Source organism: Elephas maximus, chromosome 3 (genome assembly GCF_024166365.1).
Source record: "Elephas maximus indicus isolate mEleMax1 chromosome 3, mEleMax1 primary haplotype, whole genome shotgun sequence".
In the NCBI taxonomy this organism is placed as follows: domain Eukaryota; kingdom Metazoa; phylum Chordata; class Mammalia; order Proboscidea; family Elephantidae; genus Elephas; species Elephas maximus.
Genome location: NC_064821.1, coordinates 26254502 through 26279989, shown reverse-complemented (window position 1 = coordinate 26279989; position 25488 = coordinate 26254502). Strand labels below are relative to the sequence as shown.

Sequence of the window (25488 nt, the reverse complement as noted above, 5' to 3'; positions counted from 1 at the left end):
CGCAATTGGACTGATAAAACTTTGTTAACATAACAAAGAAACTCCTATTATGAAGTGGGATTACTGTCCATCCACAGGTATAAAAAAGTGGTTAATAATTACAAAACATTTTGTGGGGAATAATTCAATCCAATGCTGTTAGGTGCTGTTGAGTAGTTTCTGACTCACAGTGACCTTATGGGTAACAGAACAAAACGTTTCCCATTCCTGCACCGTCCTCACAATCAACCCATAACAACCCCCAGACCTGTGCTGTCTATGGTACATAATTGTTTTTGGCTGCTCCATCTTCTCAGGAAACCAAGCCTTCACATAAATCCCAAGAGACTACTACTGTGTATATTCCAGCTTCCCAGCCTCTGGAGTAGAGGCGAGAAAATGAGACCTTTGAGAATGCTTATTGATGAGTCAACAAAGCATTTGCTTTAAGAGTAATTTCAGCTTGCTCTGTGGAGCCCTGCCTCTCATTTGGTTATCAAAATGTGACCCTTGTATTCTCATTTTCAAGGGCAGTTGGATTTGCATTTTCTTGAATTCCATTCAGTTCTATTGATTTGGCCTCCAAGGAAACCCTTTTCAGCCTCATCTTAAGCAACCTGAGTTCCTTTATGTGTCTTTTAACTAGACCATTGCTACTTTCCTGAATTCAGAATAAAAGCTGATTTTCAAGCTAGTTTAGTTACTCTTTGAGATTCTAAATAAATCTGCTTCCCAAAGAACGTTCCAACTTTGGGCCTTGACAATTGTTTTGACCTAATCTTAGTGATAATTCTTAATCGTTGTTCCTGCACCTTACCCAAGAAGATGCTGGATTTGAGCACTTTACGTGGATTAACTCCAGGCCTCCCTACTCTACTGGAAGTAATCATTATCCTGGAGAAGAAGAGACAGGTGAAAAGAGCCAGCTTACCAGCTGGAAACAGGATAATTAATCAAGAGTTTACTCTGCCAGTCAGTCTCCCTCCACCTCCTGACTGCGTTGTCTCTCATGCAGCCATCAAGTTGACAGGATGGATCAGCTGGGCTCAAGGTACATGATGGGCAGGGAGCATAGCCACAGGGCTTTCAACTTCCATTTGATTTCCTAAAACCCCTGCAACCTTCCCTTCCACTTGCAGTGCCCCTATTCAGGTCATTGTGTGTGGGGTGGGAGTAATTGCATATCTCTGAGTCAAGGTGCTGAGTGTAGGCTTTGTCCAAAAGTTTTCCTCAGCTCAGTGACGAAACTATTCACTTGCTGGCTCTTGCCTAGTTTGAAAAAGCAATGTGTCCTACGATGCTAGTCCTAAGGGAAGAGAGTGCTTTCTCTCAGTGTTGAGTAAAGCGGTCATTTATTTTAAATGGGAGCTGTAGGAATTCAGCACAGCTACTCCCACTGTGTCCAATTCCTCCATCACGTTGACAACACCTAAGTGGCTCCAGGATCCTTGCATCTGATTGCACTTTCCTGCCAATTCTGGGGACAGGCATAATATTCAGTCTCCTTGGAGGAGACTTCTAATTACACTGTAGCTCAGTTTTCTTGTCTCAACTCTGGCTTTCAATTTTGGGGGCCTTTTCAGGCAGAACCAGTGCTATCTTGTATAAAGTTTGGGTAACCTCCAATACATTCAGTAGTTGTATTTCTAGGGAAACTGCTATAGTAATACACCCAAGAAATATCAGTTAAGTGCCTTAAACCAAGTTGAATTTGGGGAAGACAGAGATCATTAAGACATGATACTGTCCTTTAAGCAGTCTGGGCGCAGGTCTAGAAGAAGAGACATGTAAATAAGATAGTATGGCCAGTTTATCCATCCAGAAGCCTCAAAGGAAGGGCTGTTGACCTTGGGACAACCAAGGGGAGCCACATAGAAGAGGTGATACAAGCTAAAGAGGGTTTATTAAGAGTTCGGGAGAAGAATAAGCCTGCGAATCATGAGTGCAAAGGGACAGAAGAATTAAAATATCCCATCTGAGATAGAAAATATCTGTGGGGTAGGAGATAAAAGTTGAAGGGATAACATGGGTCAGCTTATATAACATTAAGATGCACATGTATCAATTTGAATTTTAACTGGAAGTTGAAAAAGAAAAATCTGTTGACATTTTAAGTACCACAATGAGATTTTGCAGTTTAGGAAAGTAACTGATGCCCTAATAGAGAATGAATTGAAGGGAGCCTGTGTGTCTTTGTTGTTATGTAACAAACCACCCAAAACAGTGTTTTAAAATATCCTCCCTTTAGTTACTTTACCATTCTTTTGGTTGACAATTTGAGCTGTGCTTAGCTTGAAAGTTTTCTTGGCTGGGCTCACTTGTGTTTGCCGTTGGCTGCAGTTTGGTTGAGGGTTACTTGCTCTTGGACAGACCTCAGCTAGGAGGGCTTTTCTCTGCTCCTTAAGCTCCCCTCCAGCGGAACTTGTTCTCATGGTACTGAAAGATTCCAAAAGAGCCAAAGTTCCACAAGTGCCTTTGCAGACCCTGCTTTTGTCATGTTTGCCTACATGCCATTTGGCCAGTGCAAGTAACATGGATGAGCCCAGATTTGAAGGGCATTCAGAGTTACACGGAGGGGGTATGTGTACAAGAAAGGGAAAAAAATGGCAGCATCTCTGCAGTCCACCACAGAGCCAATTATTTCTGTTGCAAGAACTCAAGTGAGAAGGAACACCTTTATTGAGATATAATTGACATATGATAAACTGCACATACTAGAAGTGCACAATTTGATAAGTTTTGGAGTGTGTGTAAACTCATGAAACGTAAGCACTGCCGAGATAGCAAACCCCAGAAGTTTCCTCACGCTGCTTTGTAATCCCTCCAAGCAACCAGTGATCTGCTTTCTGTTACTATAGATTAGTTTGCATTTTTTAGAATTTTATGTAAATGGAATGACAACAGTGTGTACTCATTCGTCTGACTTCTGTCAGGACGATCATTTTGAGATTGTTCCATTTTGTTGCATGGAGATTAGTGTTCTTATATTAGGAAAAAATTGAACATTTTGAGTGGTGGTGGATCACACCTTTCCCAGTGGTTTTTCCATTATTGAACAGATCTAACCATGTTTCCCTATGATAAATCAAAGCCTGACTTCCAACCAAGTTCCTTCCCCTCTACCCACAATCTTTATCTCGCTATCAACATTATCTACTTTGAAAGGCATCTTGTCTTTGGGAAGCAGCTCACAGTGAAGGTACTATTGAGTCCTCTAGTGGAAGCTATGGAGCTGCTACATGGAGTCTCCTTATAAGGATGGAAATAGAACAGTCTGCAGACATGGAACAAAATTTGGTTAAAGATTCTGAGAGGCTGAGCACCCAAAAGAGACAAAAGAACCATATTTTGTGAGACTGATGTTCTTTGTAGAGCCACTCAGACCCTGGGAATAATCAGCTCAGGTCTGAAGGACCTAAAAAAAAAAAATCACCTGGCTGATTCCCTTGGTTCTTTACTACTGAGACCGAGAAAACCCTGTAAACTCTAATCAGCTCTGTGCTTTCAGGTTTTGAAGTGGACAGGTGAGAGCATGACACTTTGCAGCCATATTCTACATGAGGGTCGCCATTTATTTAGAGAAGTTAGAACCCAGGTTATATATCGGGCCCTTTTTTGGGTATCAGAAATAGTATAGGATACGAGGTGGCTACAGATGGCATCCTGTCTTGTTAATTCATAGAAATGTTCTCTTTTTGAGTAGAAAAGTATGACCCAGAGTTGGATTACAGTGGCTTTTGACCCTGTGGGTTCCTCTTCCTGGGCTTGTCCTAGTGGTTTGGGGTGGGATTCAGGGTGAAGCTATCCTGCATAGAGGTAGGTCTGCCCAGACTCCTCATCCCTGAGCCAAGGCAATAGACACTGAGGATACTTTGTGCAGACATTGCTTAGTCCTTCAGCTGGTGGAAGAAATTGCACTTTAGATGCTGCTAGATCTTGGCTCCCACATCCTGGGGATCAGACCTAAGGGCAGAGCTCCTCTAAGAAGAAGGGTGGTCAGTGAGAGAGGCATATCTTTCACCAAAGTAGCCCACTTGGAGGCAGAATTAGAAGGAAAGGCTCGCCTTGGGGATCAGGAGTGGAAATGTTCAGACAATAGGATGAAAAGTGCTTCAACGATATCTGTGAATCATCATTCTGAGCCACCATTCACCTTTTTGCAGAATGGGAATAGTAACAGCACCTGTCTCATTAAAGTAGTTGTGAGGATTAACCAAGACTAATGCCTGGCACAGTGAGCACAAAACAAATATTACTCACTTTGGTGGTGTTTGTTGCCATTGAGTCAGTTCCAACTCATGGTGACCCCATGTGTGCAGAGTAGAACTCCTCCATAGAATTTTGAAGGTTGTGACCTTTTGGAAGCAGATGGCCAGGCCTGTCTCCAGAGGTGGCTCTGGTGAGTTCAAATTGCCAAACTCTTGGCTAGTAGTGGAGTGCTTAACCATTTGTGCTACCCAGTTGTCAGATGCCATCAAGTCAGTTTCGATTCATAGTGACACTGCATACAACAGAACAAAAGACTGCCTGGTCTTACACCATCCTCACAATCATTGCTATGTTTGAGTCCATTGTTGCATTCAGTGTGCAGCCCATCTCCTTGAGGGTCCTCCTCTTTTTCGGTGACCTTCTACTTTACAAGGAAACCCTGGTGGCGTAGTGGTTAAGAGCTAGGGCTACTAACCAAAAGGTCGGCTGTTCAAATCCACCAGGCGTTCCTTGGAAACTGTATGCGGCAGTTCTGCTGTCCTATAGGTTCGCTATGAGTCAAAATTGACTCCATGGCAGTGGGTTGGGTTTTTGGTTTTCTACTTTACAGAGCATGATGTCCTTCTCCAGGGATTGGTCCCTCCTGATAACATGTCCAAAGTACATGAGACGCAGTCTGTTCAACCTCACCTCTAGGGATTATTCTGTTCATTCTTCTTGCAGTCCATGGTATGCTCAGTATTCTTTGCCAACACCATAATCCAAAAGCATCACTTCTTCAGTCAAACCCCAACCCTACCAAACCCATTGCTGTCAAGTCGATTCCAACTCACAGTGACCCTATAGGAGAGAGTAGGGCTGCTCCATAGGGTTTCCAAAGACTGCCTGGTGGATTTGAACTGTTGGCCCTTTGGTTAGCAGCCAAACTCTTAACCACTTCACCACCAGGGTTTCCATGGTGTGGGTCAAAAAACCCAGTGCCATCGAGTCGATTCCGACTCATAGCGACCCTATAGGACAGTAGAACTGCCCCATAGAGTTTCCAAGGAGCGCCTGGTGGATTCAAATTGCCAACCCTTTGGTTAGCAGCCGTAGCACCTAACTACTACACCACCAGAGTTTCCATGGCTTGGGTCAGGCTAACCTTATTCCTTAAAGTGACATCTTTTCAGCATTTCCAAGCCTTTTGGAACAGAATTTACCAATGCAATTTATCATTTGATTTTTTTTTTTTTGACTGCATTTCCATGGGCATTAATTGTGGATTCAAGTAAAATGAAATCCTTGACAACTTCTACATTTTCTCCATTTATCATGATGTTGCTTGTTGGTCACTTGTGAGAATTTTTGTTTTCTTTTTGTTGAAGTATAATCAGTACTGAAGGTTATACTCTAATCTTCATCAGTAACTGCTTGAAGTCCTATTTGCTTTCAGCAAGCAAGGTTGTGTCATCTGCATATCACAGAGTGTGAATGCGTATTCCTCCAGTCCTGATTGTGTTCTTCAAATAGTCCAGTTTCTTGGATTATTTGCTCGGCATACAGATTGAATAAGTATAGTGAAACGATACAACCCTGACACACACATTTCCCAATTTTAAACCACGCGGTATCTCCTTTCTGTTTGAATGACTGCCTCTCGATCTATGTACAGGTTCTCCAGAGCAAAATTAAGTGTTTTGGAATTCCCATTCTTTGCAATATTTTCCATAATTTGTTATGATCCACACAGTAAAATGCCTTTGCATAGTCAATAAAACACAAGTGAACATCTTTCTGGTATCCTCTGCTGTCAGCTAAGATCCATCTGACATTAGCAATGGTATCCCTCATTCCACGTCGTCTTCTGAATCCAGTGTGAATTTCTGGCAGTTCCCTGTCCATGCACTACGGCAACCTTTTTTGAATTATCTTCAGCAGAATTTTTCTTATGTGTAATATTAATGATATTGTTTGATAATTTTCACATTCTTTTGAATCACCTTTGTTTGGAATAGGCACAAATAAGAATCTTTTGCAGTCGGTTGACCAGGAAGCTGTCTGCCATATTTCTTGGCATAGATGAGTGAGCACTTCCAGTGTTGCATCGGTTTGTTGAAGCATCTTAATTGCTATTCCATCAATTCCTGGAGCCTTGTTTTTTGCCAGTGCCTTCAGCACAGCTTGGACTTCTTCCTTCAGTATCATCGGTTCTTGATCATATGCTACCTCCTGAAACGGTTGAACATCGACCAGTTCTCTCTGGTACGGTGACTCTGTTTGTGTATTTCTTCCATCTTCTGTTGATGCTTTATGTGTCATTCTATATTTTGCCCATAGAATCCTTCAATATTGTAACTCGAGGCTTGAATTTTTTTCTGCAGTTCTTTCAGCTTGAGAAATGCCAAGCTTGTTCTCTTTTGGTTTTCTAACTCCAGGTCTTTGCACATTTCACTATAATGCTTGTCTTCTTGAGCAACCCTTTGAAATCTTCTGTTCAGCTCTTTTACTTCATCATTTCTTCCATTCACTTTAGCTACTTTACGTTTGAGAGCAAGTTTCAGACTTTTCTCTGACATCCATTTTGGTCTTCTCTATTTTTCTTTTTTCCCCTGTCTTTTTAATTACCTTTTGCCATCTTCATGTATGATGTCCTTTCATAATTCATCTCGTCTCTGGTCGTTAGTGTTCAAAGCATCAAATCTGTTCTTAAGATTGTCTCTAAATTCAGGTGGGATATAATCAAGGTTGTACCATAACTCTCATGGACTTGTTTAAAATTTTCTTCAGCTTCAACTTGAATTTGCATTTGAGCAATGGATGGTCTGTTCTGCAGTCTACCCCTGACATTGTTCTGACTGATGATATTGAGCTTTTCCATCATCTCTTTCCACAGATGTAGTTCGTTTGATTCCTGCGTATTCCATCTAGTGAGGTCTACGTGTATCATTGCCATTTATGTTGTTGAAAAAAGATCTTTGCAATGAAGAAGTTGTTGGTCTTGCAAAATTCTATCATGCGATCTTCAGCATCATTTCTATTACCAGGGCCATGTATTCCAACTACCAATCCTTCTTCTTTGTTTTGACTTTTGCATTCTAATCACCAGAATTATCAATGAGTCTTGATTGCATGTTTGATCAATTTTACACTTCTGAAATTGATAAACATCTTCCATTTCTTCATCTTTGGCAGTAGTGGTTGATGCATAAATTTCAATAATCCTTGTATTAACTGGTCTTCCTTGTAGCTGTATGGATATTATCCTAACACTGACAGTACTGTACTTCAGGATAGATCTTGAATTGTTCTTTTTGATCATGGATGTGACTCCATGACTCTTTAATTTCTCATTCCCAGCACAGTAGACCATATGACTGTCTACTTTGAAATGGCCAATAACAGCCCACTTCAGCTCACTAATGGCTAGGATATAGATCTTTATGTGTTTCATTTCTTTTTTGACAACTTCAAATTTTCTTAGATTCATACATTATACAATCCACGTTCTAATTATTAATGGACATTTACAGCTGTTTCTTCTCATTTCGAGTCATGCCACATCAGCAAATGAACGTCCTGAAAGCTTTATTCCATCCACATCATTAAGATCAACTCTACTTTGAGGAGGTAGCTCTTCCCTAGTCATACTTTTGGTGCTTCCAACCTGAGCAGCTTATCTTCCGCCACCATATCAGACGTTGTTATGCTGCTATTCCTAAGGCTTTCACTGGCCAGTTTTTTAGAAGTGGATCACCAGATCCTTCTTCCTAGTCTGTCGTATTCTGAATGCTCTGCTGAATCCTTTCCACCAAGGGTCCTGGTGTTCCTTGAAATACTAGTGGTATAGCTTCCAACATCACAGCAACATACAAGTATGATAAACTGGTGTTGGATTTTGAAGTTGTTGTTTAGTGTAGTCGAGTTGGTTCCGACTCATAGCGACCCTGTATAAAACAGAATGAAATACTGCTTGGTCCTGCACCATCCTCACAATCGTTGCTATGTTTGAGCCCATTGTTGAAGCCACTGTATTAGTCCATCTTATTGAAAGTCTTTTTTGCTGACACTGTGAATTACTAAGCATATTGTTTTTCTCCAGGGACTGGTCCTCCGATAACATGTCCAAAATACTTGAGATGAAGTCTTGCCATCTTCGTTTCCAAGGAGCGTTTTGCTATATTTCTTCAAGACAGACTTGTTCGTTCTTCTGGCAGTCCATGGTATATTCAATATTCTTCACCAACAGCATAATTCAAAGGTTTCATTCCTTCAGTCTTCCTGATTCTTGTCCAGCTTTCACATGCATATGAGGTGATTGAAAATATCATGGCTTGGGTCAGGTGCACCATAGTCCTCAAAGTGACATCTTTGCTTTTTAACACTCTAAAGAGGCCTCTGCAACAGATTTGCCCAATGCAATAAGTTGTTTGTTTTCTTGACTGCTCCTCCATGGGCGTTGGCTGTGGATTCAAATAAAATGAAATCCTTGCAATGTCAATATGTTCTCCATTTATCATGATGTTGCTTATTGGCCCAGTTCTGAGAATTTTTGTTTTCTTTATGTTGAGGTGTAATCCATACTGAAGGCTGTAGAGTTTGATCTTCATCAGTAAGTGCTTCAAATCTAGGTTGTGTCATCTGCATAATGCAGGTTGTTAATGAGTGTTCCACCAGTCCTGATGTTCTTCTTCATGTAGCCTAGTTTCTCAGATTATTTTGTGAGCATACAGATTGAATAAGTATGATGAAAGAATATAACCCTGATGTACACCTTTCCTGACTTTCAACTATGCAGTATCCCCTTGCTGTGTTCAAATGAGTTTCTCTTGGTCTATGTGCAGTTTCCACATGAGCACAATTGTTCTGAAATTTCCATTCTTCCCAATATTATATGTAATTTGTTATGATCCCCACAGCCTAATGCCTTTGCATAGTCAACGAAACACAGGTGAACATCTTTCTGGTATTCTCTGCTTTCAGCCAGGATCCATCTGATATCAGCAATGATATTCTTCCTTCCATGTCCTCTTCTGAATCTGACTTGAATTTCTGGCAATAAGCTGTCAATGTATGGCTGCAACCACTTTTAAAAGATTTTTCAGCAAAATTTTACTTGCATGTGATATTAATGATATTGTTTGATTATTTCCATGTTCCGTTGAATCTCCTTGGAAACCCTGGTGGTACAGTGGTTAAGTGCTACGGCTGCTAACCAAAGGGCTGGCAGTTTGAATCTGCCAGGTGCTCCTTGGAAACTCTATGGGGCAGTTCTGCTCTGTCCTGTAGGGCTGCTATGAGTTGGAACCGACTCGACGGCACTGGGTTTGGTTTGGTTTTTTTGGTTGAATCTCCTTTCCTTGAAATGGGGACAAATATGTATCTCTTCCAGTTAATTGACCAGGTAGCTGTCTTCCAAATTTCTTGGCATAGACAAGTGAGCACTTCCAGCAGTGCGTCAGTTGAAACATCTCCATTGGCATTCCATGAATTCCTGGAGCCTTGTTTTTCGTTAGTGCCTCCCGTGAAGCTTGGACTTCTTGCTTCAGTACCATCTCTTCTAGATCATGTGGTACCTCCTGAAATTGTTGAACGTCAGCCAGTTGTTTTTGGTCCAGTGATTGTGTGTATTCCTTCCATCTGCTTTTGATTCTTCCTCTGTCATTCAATATTTTGCCCATGGAATCCTTCAGAATTGCAACTCGAGACTTGAACTTTCTCTTCAGTTCCTTCAGCTGGAGAATTGCTGAGAGCGTTCTTCCCTTTAGGTTTTCTAACACCGGTCTTTACATGTTCCATTGTATTGTGCAAGCCACCACAACATGACAAACTGACAGACGCATGGTGGGATATTGAAGTTACTACTGTAAAATTGGGAAAGGTTTAGTGGAATTCTAAAAAGGAGGTAAAATGCCTGTTACATGCTCAGTTCTGTTTGATTATGGAGATGTAGAAACTGCTGAATATTAGATACAGAAATAGGATCAATGGACCATACGTAGAATCAGCCCTTAGGACCTCCGTTTTAAGATATATTTATTGTATTATCACTTGTATTTATGTAGGATACATTTCCCCATATAATAAAGTATGTATTTTTATCCGAAACATGGTGTCGGTCTTCCTGATGTTGTTGTTAGGATAGGGGCACCTTTGAACGTAAGGAAAGAAGACTAATATAATTACAGAAGGTAGATGTGTTCATGTGTACAAGGCACTTGAAATGGATGTGAGCAGAAGTAGATGAGGTGAATAAGATGGCATACCCCTGGGCTCTTTGGGTGATATAATCATTCAACATAAATTATTCCTTCTCTGGCCTTGTTCCTTAAGGGTTTGTACTACCCTGGGATCAGAATGACAGCAAAAGAATTTGACTAATGAGGAGGTTTGATACTGAAAACCCACAGGCTTCAGAGACTACAAATAGACTGCCAGTGACTACCCACTCAACATCTTTACCCAAGCCAGGAGGCAGGAGGCAGGAGGCAGCACACCTGAGCCTTGTGCCCATCGTTTTCCACAGGAGCCTGGTCCTTCTCTGTTTTTTGTGCTCCGTGAGTCCAGAGCTTCCATTTTTATCATTCAGCCTTCAGGGGAGAACTGAATGTCACATCTTAATGCTGGCAGTCAGGTAATCTGCAGTCCCCTAATTTTTCTTTTGCAAATAGGGTTAGGTCTTTGTCTTCCAGTCCAACTGGGGGAAGCTGTGAGGTGAGTACATGCAGAACATGAGCAAAATGGAGTTGCTTGTGAGATGCCTGCCCACTTGTCCATCATCTTCTTGACATGTTTCCTTGTGCCTTTGCCCCAGTACTTGTGCTGCTCTCATTCTGCTAATCACCTACTCTGAACCTAAATTTCCAAGGACTTTTTCTGTCTTCAACCAAAATATGCTTCTGCTCAATTTTGATGAATTTTCTAGAATTATCTAAAATTTTCTTGTATCTCTTAGGCAGAGGGTAGATGTGTTTGGCCAGCTTCTCCTTACACAGTTCTTGATACCTCTTTGGAAGGGAGATCCTTAACCTGGATACAATGTAACCTGGCTATGAGAACTCAAAGAGAGGAAGTGCAGAGCCAGTCTGACCAGACAGGCTACATACCTGTATCTACAAAAAATACAGGTGTCTCTTTATTAACCTATGAAATATTTTAAGACAAAATAGACCAGGAAATTAGGAGAAATACTCATGCATCAATTCTTCCAGAATTAATAAATGTGGACATTTTGCCATAACAGTTCTATTCTTAAAGTAACAAAATAGTATGCATAAAAAAGATGGTATATATACCCTCCTTATTCCATTCCCAATCTAAGCTCTCCTTTTCTTTCCAAAGGCAACCAATCTTATATTTGGTAGTTACCCAGATATTATTTAAAGTATTTTTTACTCATGAGTTTGTATGTGTGTACCACAGTAAAAATGCTCATCAGTTGGAGAAGGAAAAAATAAATTCTGGCGTAATAACAGTGAAATAACATTAAGTTAGTTTTAGTTAATGAACCAGACTGAAATGTATCATGACTGATAAGGTTGAGTGTATTATTTTAAGGGACCAACTGTAAAATGACATGCACAGTATGTAAAGTATTCAAATGTAAAACAATAGCATTGTTTATTGAGAGAAGCAGACTGAAAGTAGTGAAAATGCTGGGGAATAATGTATACCAAGTTAGTGATGTGGTTCACCTGGTAGAGAAAAAAAGACAGATTGTGAAAAACTAAAGGCAGAAATGTTTAAATATATATATATATATTTTACTTTAAAAATACAGAATACACCACAATTTTAAAAATAATTATATAAAAGGATTGAAGCTCAGGAATAAAGGGAAATAATCATAATTTTTTTTTAAAGTACCTAATGCAATTATGGTAATATATTTTAATTTCATGGTGCTGAGTGGTAGATGATTAGACCTTTATTGTTTTTCTCTGTACTTTTCAGTATGCTTGAAATATTTCATAATAAAAAATAAGAATTTGTGTCTGTATAATTTTAAAACTTATTTCAATTTTCCCAAACTATAGATTTCTTGTTAGAGAAATTATTTGTGTCTTCTAAGTTTTCATTATTTGTGTTGGTCTGTCTAGGTCTAATTTATTTATTTTAATTGCTAGATATTTCATCACATGTCCATGCCAAGTGAACACTGATATCCCATAAACCCATTGCTGTCGAGTCAATTCCAACTCATAGAGGCCCTATAGGACAGAGTAGAACTGCCCCATAGCGTTTCCAAGGTTGAAATTTTACAGACACAAACTGCCACATCTTCCTTCCTTTGAGTGCCTGGTGAATTCAAACCACCAACCTTTTGGTTAGCAGCTTAACCACTGCATCACCAGCTCCTTTTACGTTGACATCACTGATGTTCATTTGGCTTATTCTCTCCTCCTGCTTCTCTAGATGAGCAAGATTCCCAATAAAGTTTTGCCACATTCCTTCTTCCCTAAAATTTGCAGTTATCACACTAGGAATGTTCTATCTTTCTTTGATCCACCTTCATCTGGCCCACCTGTTACTCTTCCTTTCTATATGAACAATACCAGGTTGTACCCATGAAAAATGCAACACAATAGAAAATATTGAGAGAATGTGATATGTTGAACACTGTGCTTGATGGTTTTCTATTAATTTCTGATCTGTGCAAGATTCCTATAAGGTTTTATGATGGTTTTCATTATAAAAAAGGAGACTTGAGGCTTCTCGAACAGTCATAAAAGTTTCCTCGTTCACAAAGCAAGTGCTAAAGTGGCGATAAACCCAGGTGTCCGATTCCAAATCTTCCAGCAAAGGATTGATTCTGTCAGGGTTGCTTGTTGTCATAATCCCATGCTTAGGGCCCCAGATTTTCTTGTTGTTGAAGCACTGTTGGTCTAGAGGTGTTTACTCTGAACATATGGCTCCTAATGAGCTGTTCATCTTTGGGACTCCTTTAGAGACTTTCTTGATCGTTGGTTCATAAGAATAATGGGTAAACACATAAATGTTCGCAGGAATTAGGCAATCAATTAACTCTTGCTTGCCTGTTTTTGAGGATCCAGTGACCATATTCTCAGGAACTCATTTTAACACAGGAGATAGGAGTGTCCTGGACTTGATCCTAGTATACAACTTCGAGATTCCTATAGGAACCAGTTCCCATCTGATTGACCCAGGCTTTGATGGGCTTAACGAGAAACAAAGGAAGGAGGATGTGAAATTTCATGATGTATTTTCTATGTTTCTTTTTCTATCGTTATCTGCTAATTATACAATGGAGACATTGAGTCAAACCATAAAAGGAATAGGGAATGGATCAAGCTACTGAGTGTCAAGGGGTTACTTATTCCCATAATCTTCCATATTAAGGGAGAAAGGAAGGGAGGGACAGATTTCAAAGGGATACCTACCCACCCACTGCCATCGAGTAGATTCTGACTCATGGTGACCCTATAGGACTGAGCAGAACTGCCCCATAGAGTTTCCAAGGAGTGCCTGGTGGATTTGAACTGCCACCCTCTCGGTTAGCAGCTGTAGCACTTAACCACTACGCCACCAGGGTTTCCGAGGGATACCTAGGAAGTGAATTAAAAAAAAAAAAAAGGGAAAATAAATATAGATGTAATAATCTATTAATGGAGATTAAGTATGACTCCTATTAATTTAATGGAAACCCTGGTGGTGCAGTGGTTAAGAGTTATGGCTGCTAACCAAAAGGTCAGCAGTTTGAATCCACCAGGCACTCCTTGGAAACCATATGGGGCAGTTCTACTCTGTCCTGTAGGGTTGCTATGAGTCAGGATCGACGCCACAGCAATGGGTTATTAGTTTAAAATTTGAAATTGTGTGTGTTTATTTTTTCTTATTGTACATGTACAAATGTGAGTGGCAGTTAAACCGAAAAGTATGTATGTGATTACTTCCTACATTGCTGTGTGTCATATGTATAAGCTAAGGAATTCCTAAAAATAAGTTTTATTGTCTTGTCCAATTGTCATGATCATCTTATGTAACAAGTACTTCACACTTTAACTGGTAAGTACTTCCCATGCTTATCAGCTGCCAGGCTACTTACTACGCGATTTGTATTGATTCAGTATTTAAGTCTCACAACCATAACAGCCTTTGAGGTGTCTGGGTGTACTTTGCTTAAGTTCCTTTCTCCCTCTTAAGATTGACTTGGCAAGCTTCTACTCCCCTTCTTTCTACAGCAGTAGGGACGTGCCTGACAAGCAACTTGGAAGTTTGTGTTGTTAGATTGTGTCTTTCTTATCCTAAAATTCCACTTAGGTTACACTGACAAATTCTCTTTTTTTCAGTGATTTAAAGACAATGCATTTCATTCTTTCTCCCATTCCTTTGTTTTAAGGGGAAAAAAAAGTGCTACATATAATTGTAGGGAGTAATGTTTTAATCTTCAAGTACTAAGAGAAAAGAGAATCTTATCAACATAATAGCCATAACAGCTTGAGGATTCAGGGAACATATTCCAATATTGACCTCAGGTCCTGAGTGTGGGTTCTGCTTTGATGCTGCTACCTGCTATATACTACCTATGGAGTCAGAAAGTAGATGACCTTGAAGTCCAGGGAAAGCACTTGGTTCTGTATTCAGGTGGAAGTTTTCAAGAGCCAAGTGTTGGAATCTGTTGACCCTTCTGATGCCTGAGCCTGTGTTCCTCAGAGGTCATATCACATGGTGGTAAGAGGCCCAGTTTGATCTGTCAATCTGAGTTCAAATTCCTCCAGCAATTCTTACAAGAAGACCATGTGTCTTGTATGTATAACTTAACCTCATGTTTCCTACATGAGATCATGGGTAAAATGAGGGATGATAAAAATGGGTAAAATGAGGGATGATAGAAGCATCTAAGTCACGGATCTGTAAGGAGAATAAAATTAATTCATATAAATGCCAAGGATTTTATATGACAATACACAGAGCTCTCTGTTAGTGGCCTGGCTGTAGAAGTTTATAATAGTTATTTGTTACTATGTTATCTGCTAATCAAACAAAAGCCAAATCAGTTGCTGTCAAGTCACTTCCAACTCTGGCAGCTCCACGTGTCTCAGAGTAGAGCTGGGCTCCATAGCGTTTTCAATGGCTGGGTTTTCAGAAGTAGGTCATCAGGCCTTTCTCCTAAGGTACCTCTGGATAGACATGAACCTTCAACGTTTTCCTTAGCAGCTTAACCTTTTGTGCCAGCCAGGGTCTCCTGCTAATACTACTGTTGTTTAGAACAATTAGGCAAGAGTTTGTGATGAGAATGCAAAGAATGGAATATTGAAATGGAAGTGAATAATTAAAATGACAAATTCTGAGGACCCACTGAAAATGGGCTGAGTCATGAACTTGCACTCCAGGTCCACTTTGTAGTGCATTGATGAGCCAGGTCATTACTTCCTCAGGAAGTGCACCAGGTCTGCTCCAGTTCTGTATCCTAGAATATTAGTCCTCAGTGTGTGGTTCTCAGGTGAGCAGCAGCAGTATTTGGAAATTTGTTAGAAAGGCACATTTTGGAGCCCTGATGCCTAACCTTCTGAATCCAATGCTTTGAGGGTGGTGCCCAGCATTCTGCATTTTAGCGGGAACTCCACCTGACTCTGATGCAAGAAAGTTTGAGAACCAGTGCTCTAAAACACATATTTAACATCATATGATTTTGATTTTCCTGCTCATTTGCAATGTTTAGAAAATTCTTCAGAAAAAAAAATGATGTATCATTTCAAATTGTATTCATGCTAGTCGACAAGGGGTGGAAAAGAGTAGGTACTTAAAGTTTGCAAAGATGTGGCAGAGAAAGTGAAAGGAGGACAGAGAGAAATGAGAGTATAGGAAGACAGGGAACAGAGGAGGAGGGAGAGAGAAAAGGATAGAGGAGAAAGAGGAGGAGGAGAAGAGAGACAGAGAAAGAGAACCACAGGGAAGATTTATAGTATTCATTTCATTTCACAATATAGATTAGAGTGTTTCTCTAAAATACCAGATCTTTGAACATCTGTGTATCCCATCTCTGTTCTTTCCATCAGAATCATCAACTACATGGAATCAGAAAACCAAACAGGTGTAGCAGAATTCCACCTCCTAGGCTTCTCAGATAATCCAGAACTGCAGCTTCTCCTTGGAATGTTCCTGACCATGTACCTGGTCACTGTGCTTGGGAACCTGCTCATCATCCTGGCTGTCAACTCAGACTCCTACCTCCACACCCCCGTGTACTTCTTCCTCTCCAACCTGTCCTTCAGTGACATCTGTTTCAGCACCACCACAGTCCCCAAGATGCTGGTGAACATTCAGACACAGAGCAAATCCATTACTTACACAGGCTGCCTCACCCAGATCTGCTTCTTCCTGGTTTTTGCATGTTTGGAAAATTGCCTCCTTGCGGCAATGGCCTATGACCGCTTTGTGGCCATTTGTCATCTACTGAGGTACACAGTCATCATGCACTTCCACCTCTGTGGCCTGCTGATTCTTCCCTCCTTGTTCATTAGCATCACGAATGCCCTGCTCCACAGTCTGATGGTGCTGCAGCTGTCCTTCTGCACAGACCTAGAAATCCCCCAGTTTTTCTGTGAACTTCCTCAGGTCCTCAAGCTTGCCTGTTCTGACACCCTCTTTAATAACATCGTGCTATATTTTATGACTAGCATTGTGGGTGGTGGAACCTTACTTGTGATCATTTTCTCTTACATGCAGATTCTCTCTTCCCTTCTAAAAATGCCATCAACAGGTGGAATGTATAAAGCTTTTTCTACTGTGGGTCTCACCTCTCAGTTGTTTCCTTGTTCTACGGGACAGGTTTTGGGGTGTATCTTAACTCTGCAGCTACTGTCTCCTCTAGGAAGAGTGCAGTTGCATCAGTGATGAACACCATGGTCACACCCATGCTGAACCCCTTCATCTACAGCCTGAGGAACAAGGATATGATGGACGCTTTGCAGAAACTCATCTCTAAAATATTTTCTTTCCATTAATGTGTCACCTGCTTTGGGCTTAAGCTGTTTGTCCTAGTTATATAGTGTTGCTGTAACCAAAATACCACAAGTGAATGACTTTAACAAGCAGAAGCTTATTCTCTCACAGTCTAGTGGGCTAAAAGTCTGAATTTGGGGTGTCAGCTCCAGGGGAAGGCTTTCTCTCTCTGTTGGCTCAGGAGAAAGGTCCTTGTCATCAATCTTCCCCTGGTCAAGAAGCTTTTCTGCCTGGGGACTCCCAGGTCCAAAGGATGTTCTATGTTCCCAGTGCATCTTTCTTGGTGGTATGAAATCCCCCTGTCGTTCTTCTCATTTCTCCCTCTTATATCTCATATCTCAAAAGAGATTGGCTTAAAATACAGTGTAATCTTGTAGATTGAGTCTGGCCTCATTAACATAAGTGCTATGGATACCACCCCATCAACATCATAGAGATAGGATTTACAACACACAGGAAAATCACATCAAATGACAAAATGGTGGAGAGTCACACAATAGTGGAAATCATGGCTTAGCCAAACTGATACGCATATTTTTGTGTATCAGTGTCAATCTATGACACTGTTGAAATATGCCAGAGGGAAATAAATTATAGTGATTCAGAAAACCTAACCAAGTTCTTTGAATAATAAGAGTCCAGAGATCATAATAGTTATGGGTGACAATTTGACATCAGACCACTTGGGTTTGATTTTTACCTCTTTTTTTTATGCAATAGCTGTGTGGATATTAAATACTTAACCTTTCTAAGCTCAGTTTGAAGGTCCTTAGGTGGCACAAATGGTTTGCACTCAACTGCTAACCTAAAGGTTGGTAGTTCAGATCCACCCAGAGGTACTGCAGAAGAAAAGTCCTGGCAATCTGTTTCTGTAAATATTAAAGCTAAGAAACCCTATGGAGTGGTTCTATTCTGTAACCATGGAGTCACCATGAGTCCCAATCAACTTGATGGCAACTAACAACAATAATTTCAATTTACTCATCTATAAGTTTGTTGTATTTATATTCATTCACATTTTTTTCCATATAGGTTTGAGATACTTTATAAGTGAGAATGTCTTCAGTTATACTAAGAGAAAAGTCTCTACTCACATAGGATCAAATGGTAAAAAGAAAGATTTCAGAGGTAGGGTAGGTCTAGAATCTACAAAATGCAGGGCTGCATTTCACAGCCTTCTGTGTTGGTTTCTTCCTAAAGGTGTTCCTGTGATGGTCACCAATGGCTGCAGTGGCACAGGGGTCATTTAAGATACAATAGCCAGAGAGAGAAAACTGACTGCTTCTTACTGGGTCTCTGTAATGGAGAGAAAATCTTTAGAAATACTCATCCAGAACACATCCTGTATCATCAACCTGAATTGGGGCATATCCTCTTCTAAAACTAATTACTAGCAGCAGGAATTTCATTACCTTGGAAAGATTAGATAAACTCTCTGATTAGAAAAGTCTGATGTGGCATCAAGTGCTATAATGATTACAAGTGTTCAGTAGAATACCATTCCTCTTCATTTTTTCATTTCTGGCATACCAGACCGTATGATTGTCTGATGCAAAATGGCCAATACCAGTTCATTTCAGTTTACTAATGTCTAGGATATCATCTTTATACATTCTTTTTCATTTGTAAAAACTTCCAATTTTCCTAGATTTATACTTCATATATTCCACATTCTAGTTTTTTTTTTTAGTTATTAATGGATGATTACAGCTATTTCTTATCATTTAGTGTTGTGCCACATCAGCAAATGAAGGCCCTGAAAGGTTTACTCCATCCACATCCTTAAGGTCAGCTCTATTTTAAAGTACTAAAGGAAGAAGTCCAATCTTCACTGAAGGCATTGGCGAAAAACAAGGCCCCAGGAACTGACAGAACACCAATTGAGATGTTTCAACAAATGGATGCAGTGCTGAAAGTGCTCACTGGTCTATGCTAAGAAATATGGAAGACAGCTTCCTGGCCAATTGACTGAAAGAGATCTATATTTATGCCTATTCCCAAGAAAGATGATCCCACCAAACGCAGAAATTACTGAACAATATCATTAATATTACACACAAGCAAAACTTGGCTGAAGATCATTCAAAAGCGCCTGCAGCAGTGTATCAACAAGGAACTACCAGAAGTTCAAGCTGGATTCAGAAGAGATGTGGAACTAGGGAAATCATTGCTGATGTCAGATGGACCCTGGCTGAAAGCAGAGAATACCAGAAGGATGTTTACCAGTGTTTTATTGACTATGCAAAGGCATGCAACTGTGTGGATCATAACAAATTATGGATATCATTGTGAAGAATGGGAATTCCAGAACACTTAATTGTCCTCATAAGGAACCTGTACATAGGTCAAGAGGCAGTTGTTCGGACAGAACAAGGGGATACTGATTGGTTTAAAGTTAGGAAAGGTATGTGTCAGGGTTGTATTCTTTCACCATACCTATTCAATCTGAATGCTGAGTAAATAATCTGAGAATCTGGACTATATGAAGAAGAACAGGGCATCAGGATTGGAGGAAGACTCCTTAACAACCTGTGGTAGGCAGAAGACACAACCTTGCTTGCGAAAGTAATGTGGACTTGAAGCACTTACTAATGAAAATCAAAGACCAGAGCCTTCAGTATGGATTACACCTCAGCATAAAGAAAAGAAAAATCCTCACAACTGGACCAGTAAGCAAGATCGTGATAAATGGAGAAAAGATTGAAGTTGTCAAGGACTTCATTTTACTTGGATCCAGAATCAACACCCATGGAAGCAGCAGTCAAGAAATCAGAAGTTGCATTGCATTGGGCAAGTCTGCTGCAAAGGACCTCTTTAAAGTGTTCAAAAGAAAAGATGTCACCTTGAAGACTAAGGAGGGCCTGACCCAAGCCATGGTATTTTCAATCACATCGTATGCATGTGAAAGCTGGACAATGAATAAGGAAGACCGAAGAAGAAACGACGCCTTTGAATTGTGGTGTTGGCAAAGAATATTGAATATACCATTGACTGCCAAAAGAATGAACAAATCTGTCTTGGAGGAAGAACCAGAATGCTCCTTAGAAGCAAGGATGGCGACTGCATCTTACATACTTCGGACATGTTATCAGGAAGGATCAGTCCCTGGAGAAGGACATCATGCTTGGTAAAGGACAGAGTCAGTGGAAAAGAGGTTGACCGTCAATGTGATGTATTGACACAGTGACTGCAACAATGGGATCAAGCATAACAACGATTGTAAGGATGACGCAGGATCGGGCAGTGTTTCGTTCTGTTGTGCATGGGGTTGCTATGAATTGGAACTGACTTTACCGAACCTAACAACAACAACCAGTATTTTTAGGAAGCAGCTTTTCCTCATTCCTATTTTGCCTTCAACCTAAGGGGCTCTTCTTCCTGCACTATATCAGACAATGTCTCCCTACTATTCATAAGGTTTTCACTGGCCAATTTTTTTTAGAAGTAGCTCACCAGGTCCTTCTTCCTAGTATGTCTTTGTATCTGCTGAATGCTATCCACCATGCATGACCCTGCTGGTATTTGAAATACCGGTAGCATAGTTTCCAGCGTCACAGCAACACACAAGCCACCACATTAGAACAAGCTGACAGATAAGTGGTGGACAACATGAATCTTGACTGAAAGCAGAGAGTACCAGAAAGATATTTACCAGTGTTTTATTGACTTTGCATAGGCATTTGGCTCTTTGGAGCATAACAAATTATGGATAACATTGCAAAGAATGTGAATTTCAGAACACTTAATTGTGCTCATGTGGAAGCTATACATAGACCAGCAAACAAAATGATGGGATACTATGTGGTTTAAAATTGGGAAAGGTGTGCATCAGGGTTTTATTCTTTCACCATACTTATACAGTCTGTCTGCTGAGCAAATAATCCAAAAACCTGGACTATATGAAGGAGAACGAGGCATCAGGATTGGAGGAAAACTAATTAACAACCTGCTATATGCAGATGACACAACCTTGCTTACTGAAAACGAAGATGACTTGAAACACTTGCTGATGAAGATCAAAGACCACAGCCTTCAGTATGAGTTACACCTCAACATAAAGACCACAAAAATCCTCACAACTGGACCAATAAGCAACATCATGATAAACGGAGAAAACATTGAAGTTGTCAAGTATTTCCTTTTACTTGGATCCTCTATCAATGCCCAAGGAAGCAGCAATCAAGAAATCAAACCATGCATTGCATTTGTCAAATCTCCTACAAGAGAGCTCTTTAAAGTGTTAAAAAGCAAAGACGTCACCTTGAAGACTAAGGTGTGCCTGACTCAAGCTGTGGTGTTTTCAATCTCCTCATATGCATGTGAAAGCTGGATGAAGAATAAAGAAGACCAAAGAAGAACTGACGCTTTCGAATTATGATGTTGGTGAAAAATATTGAGCATAACAAGGACTGCCAAAAGAACGAACCAATCTGTCTTGGAAGAAGTACAACCAGAATGCTCCTTAGAAGCGAGGACTATGTCTCACATACTTGAACATGTTATCAGGAGGGATCAGTCCCTGAAGAAGGACATCATGCTTGGTGAAGTAGAGGTTCAGCAAAAATGAAGAAGACCCTCAATGAGATGAATTGACACAGTGCTTGAAACAATGGGATCCAGCATAACAACCACTGTGAGGATGACACCCCTGTCATCCTGGCAGTGTTTCATTCTGTTGTACAAAGGGTTGTGATGAGCTGGAAATGACTCTACAGCACCTAACAATATAACAGTGTAATGCCTGCTACTGAATAAGTACTCAATATACTCAGTGTGTGTGACCCAGCACAATTTATTTCCAAGGGTAATATTCTCTCTTTTTTTGACTCTTTCTGCTTTCATATATTTTTAGCACTTGCTTCAGTTATTAGCAGGGGTTGTTAATTTAAATATTTATCAGCAGTTGACACTTATGGTGTAGGCAAGGCCACATTTGGAGATACTTCAGTGGATGTTATATTTGTCCTGCTGTCTTTTTGTTATATTGAAAGAACAACTTTTGATTTTCATTCTCGAATGACTTGTTTAATGGCTTGTTTTTAAAGTGGTTGGATTGTTCAGTGTTTCCCCTTTTGGATTATGCATGTTATATCTCATTTAAGAGGTGATTAACTCCTCCACTCTCATGAAAATATTTTCTTGTACCATCTCGTAAACATTTAATCATGTTTTCTTTTGTGTTTAAAAGACATTGGAATGATCTTTCAATATGGCATGATGAAGGATCCAATTCATTTTCTTTCCATATGGATAAACAATGATTTCAGCACTATTTCCTGAATGATGCCATCCTTTCCCTGCAGTGTCACATGGTCCTAAATGAAGAGCCTGATGCCTCCTGTGTAGCCAATAAGTCTTCATATAGATGAGTATTAGTTCTATTTTGCTGTCCTATACTAGAATCATATCATTTTAGTTATTATAGCTCCATGATATGTTTTGATAGTTGGTAAGGCAAATGCTTCAGGTTGTTCTTACTTGCCATCAAGGTAAATATTGTTTCTCCATCACTCTTCCACATATTTTTAAACTCTGGGATTTTTCTTTCTTGTGCTAACCTGGTCTGGTTTGGACACCAAGTTTGTGCTGGCCTTATAAAATGAGATAAAGAATATCCTATCCCTTATGTTTTCTGAAACCCTTCCTTTAAAATTGAAATTAACTCCTTTGAATGCTTGGAAGAACTTGCGTGTAAAACTATGTATGTCAGGTTGTGTTTCGTGACAAATTATATTATTGAGGATTTCAATTTATTTACAGTTTCCAAGATTACTTGCTTCCTATTTCTTCTTGAGAGAAGTGTGGTCAGCTGGATTTAACCACGACCAGCATTTCCCCTTGTGCATAGAATTCAATCTCTCCTGCCTACGTTAGGACAAAACTCTGGTAATTCCACTGTCTCTCTCTCTTGCATCATCAGTTTTCTCCTTTTGATTTATTCATTTTCAATAGCATCCAAGATTGAGTTCTTCCAATCTTTAAAAAAAAAAAAGACCCCTCTTGAGACCCCTCATTTTGCTCTAGCACTAGCCTCATTTCCCTGCTTCCTTTATAGCAAAACTCCTCAAAAGAGATGTCTCCACTCACTCTCCCCAATTCTTCTTCTTCCATTTTCTCCTGTGGTCAGTGCAATCAAGCTTTACTCCAACACTTCATGGAGGGTGCTCTTGAAGAGCCACCAATGTTCCCTACCTTAAGTCCAGTCCAGTACTTTCTCTGTCTTTCTCATACTTGTCAACCACATTAACTCAGTTTATCACTTATTGAAACATTTTCTTCACTTGGATTTCAGCAGCACACATTATTTTGGTTTTACTCCTCCTTCAGTATTTTTCAGTCTCCTCTAATGTGTCTTCTCATCTTTCCAATACCCAAACACTGGAGGGCCTCTTGTCTCAATCCTCAGACCTCTTCTTCTCCAGCTACATTCACTTCTTTGCAACAGCATCCAGACCCATCCATTTAAAAGTTATCTGATCACAAACGAGTCCTAAGTTTGTATATAGAAAGGAAGTATCTCCCGAGTCCCAGACTTGTATATCCAACTGCCCACTTGCTATCTCTCAATATGTCTTGCCCACAGTATTACCTATCACAAAAAAGAAACAAAAAAAAAACATTTCCCGCAAGTTGATTCCAATTCATGGCAGCCCCATGAGTGTCAAGTAGAACTGTGCTCCATAAGGTTTTCAATAGCTGTGATCTTTTGGAAGTAGATCACCAGGCCATTATTCTGAGGTTCCTCTGGCTTGGTGGTTTGAACCACCAACCTTTTTGTAGGTAGCTAAGCACATAACCTTTCGTACCACACAGGGGATCTTACCTGTCACAGTGGATGGCAACTATTCTTTCAAGTGTTAGGTAGTTTTCTGTCATTGAGCATCATCTTTGTTTCGTCTCTTCTTTCACTCTGTGGCCAACCTTTCAGATAACCCTGTTATCTGTACCATTAAAGTATATCCAGAATTCAAGCAAATCTCACCACCTTCACCATTATCACCATGGTCCAAGCTACCATCATTTTAAGATTTTTATAAAAGCACTTTCTGTGGCCTCCCTGCATCTGCCCTTGCCACCAGGAGGCTGTTTGTATAACCCACCCACACTACCTCTTTGATCTTATGTTTCTATTTTCCCCATCACTCATTCTATTATAGTCCTGCTGGCCTCCATATGTTGATTATTGATTTTGTTGGCTCTCTGTTTCATAATTATTTGTCTTCCTGGCTATTTAAGTCATAGTTTGCAGATTGTTCCTGAATGGGAAAGTTTTTTTTCTGCTCTCTCTTTCCATCTATGTATTCACTGTCTCATCTAAGATGATCCCATTATGCCTTGTTATATTTTATCCATTATTTCGTGTGTTTGATAGTGAATAGCATTAAGTTGGCAAAGGGTGACATTACAATGCCATCTTTGGTTTTCAAATGGTGTATTGAGAAGACCATATATTAACAAAGTTCATATGGAAACAGCTAACATGAGGTATAATAAATTGGCAAACACATGAAAATACTGAATTCATTAAAAGGTGAAAGGCTTTTAATTGAATATTAACTTACAGCACCATCTTCACCTATTAAATAATGACTTGTCATTTACCTAAATTACTGAGAGTATAGATAAACCTGCAGACTAGTGCCTAGTCAGTGACCCTGTGATTTCTCCCAACTTTATTAAAAATGAAGAATCATACTTTCAACCCATAGTCCCTTAGTGTAAAGAACAGTACACACTGAAACTATTTGGACAAAACTGGAAAAAGTGGATATGGAACTCAAAAAAGGTTGTACCAGGTCTGACTATACTGATCACAGCCAGAACTGACCACAAAGAATGGGCTAAAATCTGCTGTATGAAATTTTCAGAATGAAGATTAAAGTTCAGGAAACATTCAATGACTCTTAGAAACATAAACTCCTAAGTATTTGTACTTTTACATATTTTAGCTATTATAAATATTTATGTCCACGTATGTAAACTATATTTTGACACTTTAAATTGGAATCAGACTTGCTGATATAATTGATGAGATAGAGATGATTTCAGCTGTACATAAAAAAGGAAGACAGATGTGTAAGCTATGTGAACTGGAGGTGAGCTAAAACAGATGGAAAGAAGTAAATGGCAGACACCTGACCTCTAAGGGTTAGGAAATAAGCCACCCTGAATTTCCATCTACTTTTTTTCATTGTCTTGGTCTTCAGGATTTTCACAGCCCCAGGATCAGAATGGCAATGAAAGTCTTTGGTTAATGAGGAGCTTTGGATATTGAGACCCCAGGGACACAGAGGCTGCAAATACTCTGCCTGTGACCCCCTCACTCAGCAGCCTTTCTCCAGTCAGGAAGCAGCA

General features: G+C 39.9%; 1 pseudogene; it reads left to right on the top strand.

Annotated features, from left to right (window-relative positions):
* Positions 1-21913, top strand: part of LOC126072096 (olfactory receptor 7G3-like) — a 45341-nt pseudogene extending 23428 nt beyond the window's left edge.
* The last annotated feature ends 3575 nt before the right edge of the window (positions 21914-25488 follow it).